This window comes from Palaemon carinicauda, chromosome 15 (genome assembly GCF_036898095.1).
Source record: "Palaemon carinicauda isolate YSFRI2023 chromosome 15, ASM3689809v2, whole genome shotgun sequence".
Taxonomy (NCBI): domain Eukaryota; kingdom Metazoa; phylum Arthropoda; class Malacostraca; order Decapoda; family Palaemonidae; genus Palaemon; species Palaemon carinicauda.
In genome coordinates, this window is record NC_090739.1 from 5,231,997 (window position 1) to 5,250,168 (window position 18,172).

Here is an 18,172-nt window from a genome sequence, read left to right on the forward strand (position 1 = left end):
GCAAACATTCTTGAGAAGGGTCCACTCTGTGGGGATGACCTGACCCTTCCGTCTGAGGTGATCTGCCATGACATTCATACCGCCCTGAATGAACCTCGTTACCAGTTAGCTTTCGATCTTTAGACCAGATGAGTAGGTCCCTTGCGATCTAGAACAACTTCCACGAAAGAGTCCCTCCCTGCTTGAAGATGTAAGCCAGGGCTGTGGTGTTGTCAGAGTCCACCTCCACCACTTTGTTAAGCTGGAGGGACTTGAAGTTTATCAAGGCCAGAATAACCGCCAACAACTCCTTGCAATTGATGTGAAGTGTCCTTTGCTCCTGATTCCATGTTCCCGAGCATTCTTGTCCGTCCAAAGTCGCACCCCAGCCCGTGTCTGATGCGTCCGAGAGGAGACGGCGGTCGTGTTTCTGAACAGCCAAAGGTAGACTTTCTTGAGAAGAAAGCTGTTCTTACACCACGCGAGAGAAGACCTCCTCTCTTCGGAAACAGGAACTGAGACCGTCTCTAGCGTCATGTCCTTTATCCAGTGAGCAGCTAGATGATACTGAAGGGGGGGGAGGTGGAGTCTCCCTAACACGATGAACAGGGCCAGCGATGAAAGTGTCCCTGTTAGACTCATCCACTACCTGACTGAGCATCGGTTCCTTCTCAGCATGCTCTGGATGCATTCTAGGGCTTGGAGGATCCTTGGGGCCGACGGAAAAGTCCGAAAAGCTCGACTCTGAAGATCCATACCCAAGGAGACAATGGTCTGGGATGGAACGAGCTGAGACTCCTCAAAATTGACCAGGAGGCCCAGTTCCTTGGTCAGATCCATAGTCCATTTGAAAATCTCCAGACAGCGACGACTTGTGGGAGCTCTAAAAAGCCAGTCGTCTGACGGAGCCGGACACAAGATCATGGTACTGCTGCACAGTCTGTGAACTGTCAATCATGGGCAAGCGAGGAAGTACAGTGACAACCCGAATCTGTCTAGACTGTCTGGGTCGTACAGACAACTCCTTATCGGGTTGCTGAGGTTGCCGCACTGCGTCACAACAAGTCACTTCTGTTGGTTGTTGAACGTCTTCCCCGTGACACATTGACTCCGTAAACAAAAAATCCTCTAACAAGGACTAAGCTTGGACTGCATGTCTTGCAACACAGCTCAAGGTCTATGGGAGCAGGTGTGGTAACAGACGGGATTAGCGACTGAAGTGGAACCATTACCTTCCCTGGAAGCATGTAACGCTTAAATAAAAGTCCATAGGAGGCTATGCAGCTAAAGGCTCCCTCCAAATGACAGAGTCCTCAAGGGAATATCAGAAGGAGGGAGAAAAGAACTTTCTCATCTACAGGGACCATATCCTAGAAAAGCTAAGTTCTCTCAGTGAGGGTTCACTGGTGCAAAAGCAGCAGACTAGAAGGCAACGTTATGAAACTGCTTGACAGTCTAGTGAGTTGGCAACAACCAAAGATGTGTGACTGAGAAGCATGCGGTAAGGTATGCAGAGCATGTTGTATGCAGAGTATGCTGTATGCAGAGCATGCTGAATGTAGAGCATGTTGTATGCAGAGCATGCTGAATGCAGAGCATGCTGTATGCAGAGCATGTTGTATGCAGAGCATGCTGAATGCAGAGCATGCTGTATGCAGAGCATGTTGTATGCAGAGCATGCTGAATGCAGAGCATGCTGTATGTAGAGCATGTTGTATGCAGAGCATGCTGAATGCAGAGCATGCTGTATGCAGAGCATGTAGTATGCAGAGCATGCTGTAAGCAGAGCATGCTGTATGTAGAGCATGCTGTAAGGTAAGCAGAGCGTGTGCATGGCGTTTAACATTTCTCAGAAATTCCATGACCAGTGCTAGAGTGCTTTATGCATGCTTGCATGGGTTTAAATATCAACATAATATTTACCTTACATTCATAACTCATGATTCATATTTTTTGCCATATTCTGCGATATTGTTAAAAATATATTGCAAGGAATACAAATATATTTTTATAAGTAATACAAATAACCTCCATTATCATAAGGTTTGAAAATGGAGGTAAGGTATGCTGAACAGCAGAGTCAGAACGAGCTGGAACAACAATAGTTGTGGTTTCCTCTTCAAGACTCTGTTGAGGGAACACCTGAGGCTCAGTCTGCAAAGGCTGATCAAAGGAAGTAGCAGAAGGTAGGCGCATGGGTGGAGGAGGCTGACTCCTGGCATGAGTGGCTGAACCCAAGGGTTGCGCTTGCTGAGCGGTTGGCGGAAGCGGAGTAGTAAGTTCCTGTTCCTGTGGTGTGAGCGGAGCGCGATGAGGTAGAGGCTGCGCAGAACAAGGTAAATGTCTCGCAAGCTGAGGCTCCTGAGGCGCAAGGCTAAGGTGTAGTGGTGCTTGCCTTGTGGAGGGTTGAGCTCGCTGCAGCGAGAGCTGAGGAGACTGACTCAAGGACGGGAGAGGTTGTTGTACCTCAACCGAGTGTTGCATCACTGGTGGAGCAGCAAGTGGAGGCGGAGGAAGAGAGGTATAATCCTCCTGATCCCATTGTAAAGGTTGCCTTAAAGAAGGCGGAGGCTGAGCACCACTGGGAACAGCCAACTCAGAACGTGGCTCAACATCGTACGCCTGGCAGGTGGTACTGCGATCAGGCGGAGCGAGCGCAGGCGGAGGGAGTGTAGGCGGAGGCGGAGGCGCAACACTCTCAGCCCGACACTCACGCATCAAGACCGAAAGTTGTGACTGCATGGACTGCAGTAGAGTCAACTTGGGGTCGGCAGACACTAAGGTCTGCTGAGGTAAAGCCTTAACAGCAGAGATCTGTTGCGGCAGAACCTTACTCCTCTTATGCGGAGTGCATTCAACTGATGACTGAGGAGAGTCAGAGCTAACCCAATGACTGCATCCGGGTTGTTGAACTCTAACTTCGTACGTCTGGCATAGGTCTGGACTTTATGTTTAAGAGGTCTTGAGACCTGAGACCAGCGTTTTCTCCCCTAAATTTCTTCTGCAGACGAGCAAAATAAGGGCTCAATCGTCTGCGGGTGGGAGTGACGGTCTCGGTAAGACACGCCCACAACCACCGAGGATACTTCTGTGCGCCGATCAAGGCCTGCTGAACCTTTTTGTCCTTCGACATTGCTTCTCCCCTGGGCTTGGGAGCTTGCAAGAGGTCCCGGACTGAGAGAACGACTGGCGCGCACAGAAGTACCCTCACGCACAACACTGACACACTTTGCGCTAATCCCTTATCACTTTGATTTTCTGTTTGCACTTATTTCACTGAACTCGAAACTTTAAGTGGTTTGTACCTGAAACACGCAATTCTATCCTTTCTCAAAAGTTAGTAATTGCGAAAACAGAATTACAATGTAACAGAAAAATCTAATGAAAGATAAATAATTCAGTGGCTGGAAAGAGACTAAACACTAGATCACTCTAGAAACGTTTACTTTCTTCCCCTAAAGAGACTAGGGAGAAGAGCAAAAACGATAACAACGTTACTCGTACGCCTGGCAGGCTTGAATGAAACGTTTATCCTCCTCTTTCTCCCTCCGTCTCTATCTCTCTCTCTCTCTCTCTCTCTCTTGACTTAGAACCTGAGAGAAGAGCCCAATCATATATATCGTTAAAACATATTATTGTTAAAGGAAAAAACTGAAATATTTCCCAAAATGAAAAGTTCCTTTATTAGGATTAAAACCATTAAGTTAAGAAAGAATGAACAAAACGCTAGACACGGTTACTCTTACTGCAATGTAAAACCGTGAAAATTCTTTCTCTATCGTAACGATAGAGTGCAAGTTGAACGTTCTGAACGTCAACAACTGCAGAGACAAAACAAAACGTTAGTTCAACTTTGAAAACAGTACTAGACTATCAAAGAAATTCTTTCAAAGACATTAAAATAGCATAATATGTTAACAGGTAAAACCGAAATGACGGGCTCAATGTTAAATAACTTCGGTACCAAGAAAAGACCGCCTACTATTAGGAAGGTCGAATATAAACAAATATAAAAATTAATTTTAATAAGTTTATAAAAAAAGGAAGTTAATCGAAGAGGCCTATAAGAGGCGGAGAGATATAAAATAAATCTATAACTTTTGTTAAGCAAAATTAAGAAAGAGAGTCTATACTCTCTTAGACACCAACACTTCCGTCTAAGGGAAGGGTCGGCCATTTAAAGGTGAAAGAGAGTTCATACTCTCTTCGTCACCATAATTAATCAAATTAATTCCAAAAGCTAACTAAGCTAATATAGAAGTTTCCAGTAAAGCGACAGCCGAAATCAAAGAGAAATACTTCACCAAAGTCGTGAAAATACTCCAAGAACATAAGCGTATCCCAGAACGTCTTGCCGGAAGCACGACAGAGGAATAATTGAGGAGGTGTCAACAAGAAGTACTTGAGTACCTGGCCACAGGTGGCGCTGGTAAGTACACCCCCTTCTAGTATTGTGATAGCTGGCGTATCCCTCCATAGAATTCTGTCGGGCAACGGAGTTGACAGCTACATGATTATCGGGTAAGTTTTAATATTGAAAATTAAGGCTGTTAGAGCAATTTAAAAAAACTATACTGCAAAATGTGCTTGAAAGAGAATAACCCCTGGGGGTTAAGGGTTGGAAATTTCCAAATAGCCTGGGGGTAAAAGGGTTAAAAAGCATGCCAGGCCCTAACATCAACTGAATCAAGAATTTAAAAATAGATAATGCATAAATACAAGATATACTTATGAAAAGTTAAGCACCAAACTCACCAGGTCCTAGAGGAAAACTACAGAATACACTATAACTGAAAAGGGAATACCAATTAATACTAACCTCTTTTTCATAATTAATCAGTCTTTGCAATTTCCTATTGTTCTGGATGCGAGTATAGAGTTCCTCTGTGCAGTATCCTATGTACACTATAAAGGCCACCATCACCGCTATTGTTAAACCATTTCTTATGCGTCGCCAAACAGCCATCTCTTCGACTCATTTTCAAGAGCTTCGGAAGTATCATACGCATCAACCTTTAGACCAATGCCATTGGAGATTTTATCATAGCATCACTCAACTGCAAAGGAAAAATATAGTAACTTTAGTGTTTCTGTAAGTTATTTCCTCAAAACTTTATTTGGCCTCTAACAAGTTAAGCATTACTGTGTATAAATATTATAGGTATATATTCTAAAGATATAGGAATTTAGTTCCCAATAGTATGAAACTTGTTTAATACATTTAATACTGTAAAAGCAAAAAAGGGATTTTGACAAAGGAAAAATCTATTTCTGGGCGAGAGACCTGTGCCGCCCAGTGAAATGCTCCTTTTACATCATTTCTAAGGTTAAACTGCTATGAATTTACCAGAGAAAAAATTGTATAGGAATGCTAGGTTGAACCCAGCTCGCTCACCTAATAGGTGTCGGTATAATATACTGGGGCGTGATAAATCACAACCAGAGGCCTCGCACCATTTAGATATCTCCTTCCAATGTCCCTGTTACAGCGAGGTGCCGTTCAACACCTAACTCCGATCTCTACTACCAACATTCCAACCCACGCCTGTGACGTCACTCCTTTATCATAGCACAACCCGTTCTCACGGTTTTATTTTTCGTGGTGGATTTTTTCTCGGTTTTACCCAGGATTTATCTATGATTTCGGACTCTACTGTCTCTCCATCTATGTTAAGTACCAGATCTATGAGTTTTGAGTCTTTGGAGGTAGCCTTGCCCTTAGTTTTTATTATATCTCAGTTTTATTTGTTGCTGTTCGCGGCCCTCTAGAGGCCGCCATCATGGCCAGCTACCTCCACTCTCATAGTATTTTTTAGAATTTACACTGAGTCCATGCCTTGCACATTGATTCACTAGTCCTAGAGCAGTGGAGATATTTCTTTGGTATTTCTGCCGTATTGGATTCCCAGTCTAGCCTATCACAGGAAAGGCCTTCGAGACAACATAGCACCTCCCTAAAAATAAATTTTTCTATCTTCAAATCTCCTTTTTAAGCAATTTGAATGTCTATGCACTCTGGCTGTTATCTTGAAATTGTCACTTAAGAGTACCTCTCTTGCTTTTAAGCATACAATAAATAAGAATTATATTCTATTTCATGAGAAATTACTTAAGTGATGACAATCTACCTTTACTATATTTTATTTGCAAAGCATTTCCCATAAATGGTTTGACTTATGCAAATATACAATGTGACTATAGCTTTTCTACAGGTATACTATATGCATAAGACTTCAGTGTTAACCCCTAGGTGCACATGCCCACTTATCCAACCTAGGGTTTTTTTAGTCTCACTATGAAATTGAAAACCTCTATGGGATGCTGGCGTAGCCATCCAGGTGATCCAGTGAGAGTTAGACAGAGTCGTCAATCACTTCCCATGAGTCTTAAATGGGGAAACAGAACATCAAGACTTTCCTGTTTAACCATGTGGCAAACGGATTGATCACTGGTCATCCCCAGAGAGCAACAAGCTTTTCTAGTATATTGCCGTAGCACGCACCGAAAACCATACTGTGGAGGGTCAAGTTTTGATACAGAGCTGCTCCCCTAAAAAAATCATGCAGAGGAATGGTAGATGTCCTTTGAGAGACTTCTTAATCAGTTATCCAATGTCTTGGCAACTAATTCCTCCTCTTCTTCGAGAAGGGAACATCGGAAGACTAGGCAACAGGTGAGGAAGGATATACAGGAAAAACCGAGGTGATAGGGGGAAGCCACTGCATTTGTTTTGGGTCCCTCTGTCAGTCTGGGATAGTGAAGGAAAGATCAGTATCCTAAATCCCCTATGAGTGCTCGGATCCAGAAGGAGCAGGTTCTTATCATTATTACTTGCTAAGCTACTACCCTAGTTGGACAATCAGGACGCTATAAGCCAAGGGCCCCAACAGGGAAAATAGCCCGGTGGGGAAAGGATATAGGGAAAAACTACAAGAAAAGTTTAAGAACAAAAATAACATTATAATAAATCTTTCATATATAAACTATAAAAACTTGAAAATAACATGAAGAGAAACAAGATAGAATAGTGATGCCATGTGGCATCTCTAAGATCGCTAGACTACTGTCTGTGCTTTTCCACACTAATGTGCTCTAAAAAAGACACTCCTGCTCGTTTTCGCTCCCGCAGGAGTTCGGCAAACACCATTCCCTTCCCCTAAGCAAGATGTTCACTCACAAGGAGGCAAAGAAGGCTGAGCTTTTGCTGTACGCTGGCGCACAGGCAGAGCAGCAGGTTCTCCCTCGTGAGAGGTCGAAACCCTAGGCACAGATCCCAAAGGACCTGGCCTCACAAAACAAAAATGTTGTGCCCTATGGACACAACAGGTAGGCGGAGCTGCAAGCAGCCGCCTGACCCCTTCAATAACTAGCTATGAGAAGCTACGCTCTGAAGAGCTAGAGTGAGGCATTGTTGAATCGAGCACCCTGTTGTGGAAGCCCCGGGAGGGCCAACACTCGGGCGAAGGGCACCTTTCCCGGGAATAAGATGGCCGCCTGACACCTGGAAGCGGACTTTCGAGCAGCACAATCTGCTTCCCCTCAATGTGCTGAGCAAGCTCAGGTTGAAGGTCAGTATCGTATGCTGTGAGCAGCAAAATGTAGCTGAAGCTAGTTTCTGGGTTCACCCCAGAAGGATTCCCCTACGGATAACCACGAGAGGTACTAGTCTGCGACATCTCACGTTTGTCTGCCAAAGCAAGAAGAACTTAGGGTGGTCGAGCAGAAGCTGAGGTCGCTAAGAGCAGACACATGTGAGGCTCCTTCGGTACGTAACCTCCAAAGAGTCTGGGAGGAAGACCGAAGTTAACCCCTGGGGAGGCAGCTATGCCCTCCAACTGTGTCCTCAACCAAAGGACCTCGAGCAGCTGTTCCTTGCTCGGGGAATTCGCAAGCCCCAAGGAAGGCCACAGCTGTCGCACAGTGTCGGTGGAGAGACTCCCCTAAGCTCGAGGGTGGCTCTGCTTCTCTAGGGGAAGCAATGGAGACCTCAGAACCGCAAAGTTGACTCTTACTCGATCGATACCCAGAGGAGACCGATCGAGCAGTGAGAGTGACAGGAATGAGCTGGCAGAGTCAGATGGCGAGGTTTCTTTGCCTTTGAGGATGAGCTCGAAGGGGAAGAATCCCTCTTGGCCTTCTTCCGTCGTCTACCATATCACTGCCACTAGGAGGGAGGCCACTCCCTATAAGGAGACACCTGCAAACAGGAGTGACCCCTACATGCAGGAAAAGGCCATGATGATCCGTCTCCATGGCTAACATAAAGGTGCCATAACGACATCCTTCTATGCCAGGAGAAACCTCCATGATAGAGACTCATGTACAATCACCCTGAAAGACAAAAGGAACAGGAAACTTTTTAACGTTTAGACCAGTTTGTGTTAATTTGGAATGAGTAACTAGGTTCATAGGAGAGAACAACAGTATATGTATGTCTGTTTTCTACCGAGCCAAAATGAAAAGTTACGTCATATTACCAGTGCGGATGTGAGAGGCATGGAAAGTCTACCACCCACTATCTAGCCGTGCGGTGGTAGTTACACCTTGCTAAAAGTCTCACGTCCAAATGGAATGGACCAGAGTACTCTCGTACGACCTGCTTCCCGCAGAAGCCTGGCGGGTAGCATTATGTGCTCCTACAGGAGGAGACATTCGCTTGTAAAAGGCAAGTTGATTGAGAGGACCAAGGAACCTCGACTCTCAAGGAAAAATTGAATTCTCATCGGTTAATCCCGAGCGGCAGAGAGATTGCCTAGCAAGTAAACATTGTAAGTCAATTGACGTCAAGATGCAAGCCACTGCTCTGTAGGAGGGAAATCCTGTCCTCCAGATGATTCAGGGTTTTATCTTGGCAAGCATGCATGCGTAACCCAAGGAATTCGTTTCAGCCTTTTATGAGATGTTAGTGAACGTTCCCTTCCTCAGAGAACGGAGTTTGCCTGCACACCTAGCTATGCTTAGTGTCTGGTGGGCTCTCTTCCCTTCACAAAGCGTACTCTCGCACGTAAGGGTTTGCTGGCGCAGAATGCAGTGAACACAAACACTATGCAGGTTTGTCTAGGCTTACCAACGAATGCTGGCAAACACCAGAGAGCGCGAGCATTAAAAAATGCTAGTGAATGCTGGCGAGCGTTGGTGAACTCTGGCGAGAAAAGAATTGACTCTTACCTATAAGAATAGGTACAGATAATGTGAGATACTAAGGCGAGCAACCAGGGTTGCTCACAGACCTTGATCAGGTAGAAGAGCTCACCCACCCACCTCCCTAGTGTTCAATATAAGGGTGCACAACACTGCGCATGACTTTGCAAAACTAAGGTCTTTGTGAAGTACTAATGCTCGTCCTAACCCCGCCCTGGGATTGCCGAGTGGCCCTACGTCCTCTCCTCATAAGAGATTTTAACATGGAATTGACCTCACAAAGCTCCATGTGCTGTGTTGTGCCCAACAGGCATGATGTAGGTAATAACTCTGAAGAGTTATACTGTAACCTACGAGCAGTTTTCCTATAAAGATGATGAAACTATGAGCTTTGTTTTGTCCCACAGGCACAATGTAGGTAATAACCAAGAAAAGTTTTAGCCTACTAGCAGTTTCTCCCTCGTAAGAGGTTGAAACCATGAGGCCAAAATGGAGATCGATGAGCTTCGTTGTGTCCAACAAATACGATGTCAGCAATAACCACAAAGTTACAGACTACGAGACTAATCGATGGAAGAGGCAGCAACTGGAAGCAGTAGACAGGCATCATCATCTGCAGCAAAGACCCTGAAAGGATATTGCTCAAGAGACTAGTTTTATACCCTGAGGGTACGACAGAGACAAACAGGAACTGCAAACAGTTGCCTAACTTCGTCACCATGCTCTGAAAAGCAAGAGCGGGGCATGGACAAATACAATTCCTGCCGGAGGAATCCCCCGTGTGGGGGGGGGAACCACTCAGGCGAAGGCAGTCCCTCCCACGGGCAGGAAAGGCAACCAATCCTCAATGCCGCTGTCGGCAATTCTCCTCAAATGCAGAAACATAGCTAGACAGTGGCTGGTGAAGGGTATCTCTCCCTCAGAAGGGAAAGTTGACCAACACTTGGTGGAGGTTATCTCTCCCTCGGAAGGGAAAGTTGTCCAAGACCTGGAGGTGGACTTCCGGGCAGCTTCCCATCAACGAGCTGTTTTAAAGTTAAAGGTCAACATCAAGAGCTGCCTGTGAAAAGTAGCTGAAGATAGTTTCAGGTTCATCCAGAAGGGATCCTCCCAACTGGAAACCCCGAAGGGAACCAGTTTGCCACTGCCCTCGTTCCTAAGACAGAGCTGCAGGAATTAAGGTGAGCATAAGCAGAGAGTGATGCTGCAAACTGTAACACCCTCAGAAAGTATTCCTTAGCAGGGAGACCCATAAGCCTCAAGGAGGGTAGGGGTTGCCGCAAACGGCAATGGAAGAGACTTCCCCCGGTGATGGCCACTGTTGTTTCGCCAACGGAAGCGATGGAATTCCCACCCAACGGAAGACCGAATCACAATCTAACAAGTAAAAGGAATTTTTCAAACTTTAGGCAAGTTGCTTTTGATCATAAGCCGGTTAAAAGGTTTTGACGGGAGAGCAAGACTAAGTCTTAACTCTACCGAAATAAAAAGTGGCGGTTGTTTACTAGTGCTAATGTGAGCAGGTTGGTTGTTCTACCCTCGCTAGCCCCTCCGCAAACTAGCAGAGGGTAGTTACACCTTGCAAAACTTTAACGGCTGATTTCAGATCTCGCCGAAATAACATTCCCACGTAAAGAACGTAAGGTTTGTACATAGTGCCAAAACAAATTGCACTGTTCTATAAAAAAAAAAAACATATTTTGGTACAGTATTTATTTCCCAAAGGTATTTGCAAGTTTTTCAGTATTATTCATATTAGGTAGGTTCAATAACAAATTTTGTCCTAATTATGCCTGTTCATCTCCAAAAATGTTATTTTCCTTAGTAAAATAAATTTTTGAATATACTTACCCGATGATCATATAGCTGTCAGCTCTGCTGCCCGACAGAAAAAACCTACGGGCGGAATACGCCAGCGATCGCTATACAGGTGGGGGTGTACATCAACAGCGCCATCTGTCAAGTAGGTACTCAAGTACTCGATGTCAACATAGAACCAATTTTCTCCTCTGTCCACTGGGTCTCTATTGGGGAGGAAGGGTGGGTCCTTTAATTTATGATCATCGGGTAAGTATATTCAAAAATTTATTTTACTAAGGAAAATAACATTTTTCAATATTAAACTTACCCGATGATCATATAGCTGATTCACACCCAGGGGGGTGGGTAGAGACCAGCATTACATGTTGACATTATTATGAGCTAAGTATTCCGTATTTCATTTTAGCAGTTATTCAAAATAACAAGCATAAAATAAATAAGTACCTGGTAAGGAAGTCGACTTGAACAATTACTCTGCCTTTTTAAGTACGTCTTCCTTACTGAGCCTCGCGATCCTCATAGGATGCTGAGCGACTCCTAGGAGCTGAAGTATGAAGGGTTGCAACCCATACTAAAGGTCCTCATCAAAACCTCTAATCTAGGCGCTTCTCAAGAAATGATTTTGACCACCCGCCAAATCAAGTAGGATGCGAAAGGCTTCTTAGCCTTCCGGACAACCCAAAAATATTTCAAGAGAAAGATTAAAAAGGTTCTGGAATTAGGGAATTGTAGTGGTGGAGCCCCCACCACTACTGCACTCGTTGCTACGAATGGTCCCAGAGTGTAGCAGTTCTCGTAAAGAGACTGGACATTCTTAATATAAAAGACGCGAACACTGATTTGCTTTTCCAAAAGGTTGCGTCGAATATACTTTGCAGAGATCTATTTTGTTTAAAGGCCACGGAAGTTGTGACAGCTCTAACTTCGTGTGTCCTTACCTTCAGCCAAGCTTGGTCTTCCTCATTCAGAAGGGAATGAGCTTCTCGTATTAAAAGTCTGATAAAATAGGATAAAGAATTCGCTGACATAGGCAAAGATGGATTCTTAACTGAACACCATAAAGCTTCAGACGGGCCTCGTAAAGGTTTTTAAAATAGAACTTAAGAGCTCTTACAGGACATAATACTCTTTCTAGTTCATTTCCAACCATACGCTAAGTTTGGAATATCGAACGATATTGGTCAAGGCCGAGAAGGCAGCTCGTGTTTGGCTAGAAAACCAAGTTGTAGAACATGTAGCCGTTTCGGATGCTGAAGGCATGAATCTCACTGACTCTTTTAGCTGTGGTTAAGCATATCAGGAAAAGAGTCTTAAAGGTGAGATCTTTCAGGGAGGCTGATTGAAGTGGTTCGAACCTGTCTGACATAAGGAATCTTAGAACCACGTCTAAATTCCAACCAGGTGTAACCAAACGACGCTCCTTCGTGGTCTCAAAAGACTTAAGGAGGTTCTTTATTGTTGGAAAGATCTAAGCCTCTGTGACAGAAGACTGATGCCAACATGCTTCTGTAACCCTTGATAGTGGGAGCTGAAAGAGATCGTTCTTTCCTCAGATATAAGAGGAAGTCAGCTATTTGAGTTACAGAGGTACTGGTCGAGGATACGGATACTGACTTGCACCAGTTTCGGAAGATTTCCCACTTCGATTGGTAGACTCTAAGGGTGGATGTTCTCCTTGCTCTAGCAATCGCTCTGGTTGCCTCCTTCGAAAAACCTCTAGTTCTCGAGTCTTTCGATATTCTGAAGGCAGTCAGACGAAGAGCGTGGAGGCCTTGGAGTACCTTCTTTACGCGTGGCAGACGTAGCAGGTCCACCCTTAGGGGAAGTGTTCTGGGAACGTCTACTAGCCATCGAAGTACCTCGGTGAGTTATTCTCTCGCGGGCCAGAGGGAAGCAACTAGCGTCAACTTTGTCCCTTGTGAGAGGCGAACTTCTGCAGTACCTTGTTGACAATCTAGAACGGAGGGAATGCATATAGATCTAGATGTGACCAATCTAGTAGAAAGGCATCTATATGAACTACTGCTGGGTCCGGGATAGGTGAGCAAAGTTTTGGGAGCCTCTTGGTCATCGAGGTTGCGAAGAGATCTATGGTTGGCTGGCCCCAGGTGGCCCAAAGTCTCTTGCATACTGTACATCCTTGTGGAGGGTCCAATATGTTGGAATTATTTGTCCCTTCCTACTGAGACAATCTGCTATGACATTCAAGTTGCCTTGGATGAACCTCGTTACTAGTGAAAAGTCTAGACCTGTTGAACAAGAGAGGAGGTCTCTTGCGAACTCGTACCATGTCAGAGAGTAGGTCCCTCCTTGCTTGGAGATGTACGTCAAAGCAGGGTGTTGACCGTGTTCACCTCCACCACTATGCCTTGAAGGAGAGACCTGAAGCTTTTCCAGGTCAGACGTACTGCCAGAAGCTTCTTGCAGTTGAAATGCATTGTCCTTTGACTCGAGTTCCATAATCCCGAGCATTCCCTACCGCCTAATGTCGCACCCCAGCCTACGTCCGATGCGTCCGAGAAGAAAACGTGGTTGGGAGTCTGAACAGTCAGGGGAAGACCCTTTCAAAGGTTGATAAAGTCCTTTCACCAAGTCAGACCAGACTTTATCTTTCCGGAAACCGGGATCGAGACCGCTTCTAGCGTCTTGTCCTTTTCCAGTGAAAAGCTAGATGATACAGAAGAGGACGGAGGTGTAGTCTTCCAAGTGACACAAATTGAACCACGGATGACAGTGTCCTAACCAGACTCATCCACAGCCTGACAGGGCAGTGTTCCTTCTTCAGCATCTTCTGGATGGATAGCAGGGCTGGGGGTTGATCGTCTTGTTCAGCAATGTCCTCATCAGAGGGTTCCTCATCCGAAACTGATGAGGAAACGGCAACGGAGTGGGCAACGTCTGACTCGCTGAATCCGGTCGCACTGGTGGATGCGTGACGGAGCCGGACACAAGATCATGGTACTGCTGCACAGTCTGTGAACTGTCAACCATGGGGACGCGAGGAAGTACAGCGTCAACCCGAAACTGACTAGACTGTCTGGGTTGTGCAGTCAACCCCCTACAGGGTTGCTGAGGTTGCCGCACTGCGTCACAACAAGTCACCTCTGCTGGTTGTTGAACGTCTTCCTAGTGACACACTGAACGTCCACAACCACCTCCGAGAGTCGCTTAACGTCAACGTGCGACTGGCAACCCACACTGGGTCGCACCGGTGGAGGAACCATCTCAACTGGCGGACGTGAGTGGGATACCTCAGCGTCAACAGGGCGTACAACCAACCGGTAGGAAGGTTGTTGGCTAGAAGGTTCTTCTCCGTAAAAAAATCCTCTACCAAGGACACAAGCTTGGACTGCATGTCTTGCAACAAAGCCCATTAGGGTCTATGGGAGCAGGTGTGGCAACAGACGGGGTTAGCGACTGAAGCGGAACCATTTACCATCCCTGGAAGCCTTGTTATGCTTTAATTAAAGTCCATAGGAGGCTAAGCAGCTTAAGGCTCCTCTCCAAATGACAGAGTCCTCAAAGGAATATCAGAAGGAGGGAGAACAGCACTTTCTCATCTACAGGAACCATGTCCGAGAAAAGCTAGGTTATCTCAGTGAGGGTCTCACTGGTGCATAAGCAGCAGACCAGAAGGCAACGTTATGTAACTGCTTGACAGTCTGTGAACTGTCAAAAACTGAACTGTCAACCACAACAGGTGCGTGAGGACATACAGCACTGGTGCATTAGTAGCAGACCAGAAGGCAACGTCATGTAACTGCTTGACAGTCTGTGAGCTGGCAACAACCAAAGCTGTGTGGGGAAGCCTCAACTCCTGACTGACTAGTCTGCTGCGGGCGAGTGGCGGTAACCACAGTGGGTTGCGGAGGCTGACACACCGTGTCAAAACACGGCAGCTTGTGGTAGCTCACGCACGGCAACGGAGTGCTCCGTGTGTCTGTGGGAGTCAGCATGCGTCTGGCAGGGTCGACTGCGCATGGGTGGAGGAGCTCTCACAACAAGAGTGTGGGAGCAGGCAGCCATGCTGGGCGCACAACCGTGGCAGGTTGTAGGCAAACGGGTGCATCGTCAACCTTCTCCGCAGTCGGAGTGTGGGAGCAGGCAACAACCAAAGCGGAGTGGTGGTGCGTGGTGGGGACTGCCGTGGGTTGCGGAAACTAACGCATCGCGTCAAAACACGGCAGCTTGACTCCACCTTCCCACTGCTGATGCGGTAGCTCACGCATGTTAACGGAGGGAGCCGCACGTCGGCTAACGTTAACATGCGTCTGGCAGGGTCGATTGCGCATCGGAGGTGGAGCTCTCCGCAGCCGGAGTGTGGGAGCAGGCACCCTCAGCGTGAGCTGGGCGCACAACCGTGGCAGGTTGTAGGCTAACGAGAGCAGTGTCAACCTTCTCCGCACGAAACTCCTGCATAACCGCAGCTAACTGAGTCTGCATAGACTGCAGTAAAGACCACTTAGGGTCTACAAAAAACGGCAACAGACGGAGCTACTGTCCGTTGTGACTGAGGGTCTAAAACAGCTGGTGCGGCAACAGACGGAGTTACTGCCTGTTGCGGTACCACCTTGCCTCTCTTGGGAGGTGTGCAGTCGTCGGATGACTGCAGCGAGTCCGAACTGACCCAGTGGCTACACCTAGGCCGTTGGACTTGCGCGGAAGGGACCGACTTGCACTTAAAAGCTGCAAGATTTGGTCCATGGTTTCTTACGAGAAACCTCTTCCGCAGACGAGGAATAAATGGGCTCTCTCGTCTTTGTGTGGGTGGGGCGATCTCACGTCGGCTAACGTGTGTAGATACGCCCGAAACCACGGAGGGAAAAACGTCTGTTCGTCGATCAAGGCCTGTGGAACCCATAAGTCGTTCGACATTACTTCTCCCCTGGGCTTGGGAGCTTGTAAGAGGTCCCGGACTAGGTGAACAACTGGCACGAACAGACGAACCCTCGGACGCAACACTGTAACACTTTGCGCATATCACTTTATCACTTTTGATTTTCTGTTTGCACTTATTTCACTGAAATCTAAACTTTAACTGATTTCTACCTGAAACACGCAATCCTATCCTTCATTAAAAGGTAGTAATTGCGAAAACAGTTTTACAATGCAACAGAAAAACATAAATAAAGATAAAGAATTCAGTGGCTGGAAAAGAGACTAAACACTAGATCAAATAAACTACGTTTACAATCTCTCACCGCATAAAGCCTGGGAACAAGAATAAAACCCTAGAAACGTTTTACCTTCTTCCCCTACAGCGACTAGGGAGAAGAGTAAAAAAACGAGAACAACGTTACCCGCTTGAACGAAACGTTTATTCTCCTCTCTCTCCCTCCGTCTCTATCTCTCTCTCTCTTCTCTCTTGATTTAGCACCTGAGAGAAGAGCCCAATTATATATCGTTAAAACATGTTATTTGCTAAAGGAAAAAACTGAAAGGTTTCCCAAATAAAAGTTCCTTTATTAAGAATTTAAACCATTTAAGCTAAGAAAGAATGAACGAAACGCTAGAATCGGTTTACTCTTACTGCAAAGTGAAACCGTGATACACTCTCTCTCTATCGTAACGATAGAGCGCAAGTTGAACGTTCTGAACGTCAACAACTGCGGAGACTAAAAACTAAACGTTAGTTCATCTTTGAAAACAGTACGAGACTATCAAAGAAATTCTTTCATAAAACATTAAAATTAAAAAAGTATTAAATTCTTTAAAGATTAAATACGATATAACGGGCTCAATGTTAATTAACTTCGGTTCCAAGTTAGGACCGCCTACTATTAGGAAAGGTCGCATATAAACAAACATAAAAATTTATTTTTATAAGTTTATAAAAATTGGAAAGTTAATCGAAGAGGCCTATAAAGGCGGAGAGATATAAAATAAATGGATCTATAACGTGTTAAGCAAAATTACCAAAAACCTAAACACACTTCCGTCTAAGGGAAGGGTCGGCCATTTAAAAGTGAAAGAGAGTCCATACTCTCTTCGTCACCATAATTAAATCTATCCAAAACGAGTTCAAGTTTTGAAATGAAGAAAAAACCCCTGCATAGCGAAAGCTCAAAACTGGAATAGTGTACTTCACCAAATCGTTGTGAAAACAAATCCAGTTAGGGACGGCGTATTTAGTAGGTCTTGCCAGTGGCACGACAGAGGGAAAATTGGTTCTATGTTGACATCGAGTACTTGAGTACCTACTTGACAGATGGCGCTGTTGATGTACACCCCCACCTGTATAGCGATCGCTGGCGTATTCCGCCCGTAGGTTTTTTCTGTCGGGCAGCAGAGCTGACAGCTATATGATCATCGGGTAAGTTTAATATTGAAAAACAAAATTATGCTATCAAAATACAGTAATGTATCTTAACCTATTTCTGTCACTGGAGCCTTTGTACAGTACAGTAGTTCATTGGGTCAGACATTGTAAAATTTCAAATGTTATGACTGAAAACCCACATTTTAAAAGGGAAACAAACACAAGAACACCACCTAATATAAGGTTCACCAACTAACCTAACCTAACAGCCATATCAGGCAGAATATGGACCCCTGTAACCTAATTAGACTGCCGTATTCTTACCTCAACTTAAAACTAAGTCTCAACCTTGTGTTTGTTCCCAACCAGTTTCATTATTTGCAAGGCAACAATAAATCATATTTTGTACATTGTAAGAATAGCTAAACATAATATTTCAGACCAAAATAAACATAATAAAGGAAATCAATTTGACAATAAGAAAGTTGGAGCCTTTGTATAACAACAGACAGTACCACCCACGTGCATATTACGTCACCTAACTTAAACTACCCCTCCTGACCTAATCTACAAGCAGTGTCCTTACCTAACACCTACTGCGACCCCTTAGACTACCGTATTCTTAGCTATAAGGTTTAAAACAAGGGAGTTATGGGGCATGACCCGTCACCATACAAACACCCCAGAGAGTCTATACCTGTCCAACTAACTACATTAACACCCCCATATCTTTGTTTATATATATGCTATAGGGACCGTTGCTAAAGCTAGCCTATACTTCAACCCTAAATTTGCTATCTTTTTAAAGGAAACTCCTATGTTTTAGTAGAAAAGCTTTTTCCCATCTGTATCTATAATAAAACCAAGAGTAATTGGGTTAATACATGATCATCAGAAGTACAACAGAAACAGCATAGGCGTATTAGGTTACAGTAGGTCTACGCCTTAAAACAGGTTTCCTAGCATAGGCCC

The 18,172-nt window shown here is 45.2% G+C and overlaps 1 long non-coding RNA gene across 1 annotated transcript in view; it reads right to left on the reverse strand.

The window, feature by feature from the left end:
• The window catches only part of LOC137654457 (uncharacterized), a 37,531-nt gene that overhangs the window by 18,354 nt on the left and 1,005 nt on the right, over window positions 1–18,172 (reverse strand). The window contains exon 2 of the long non-coding RNA XR_011046635.1: window positions 4,799–5,036. This is a non-coding gene — a long non-coding RNA (uncharacterized lncRNA). The remainder of the gene's footprint in view (window positions 1–4,798; window positions 5,037–18,172) is intronic.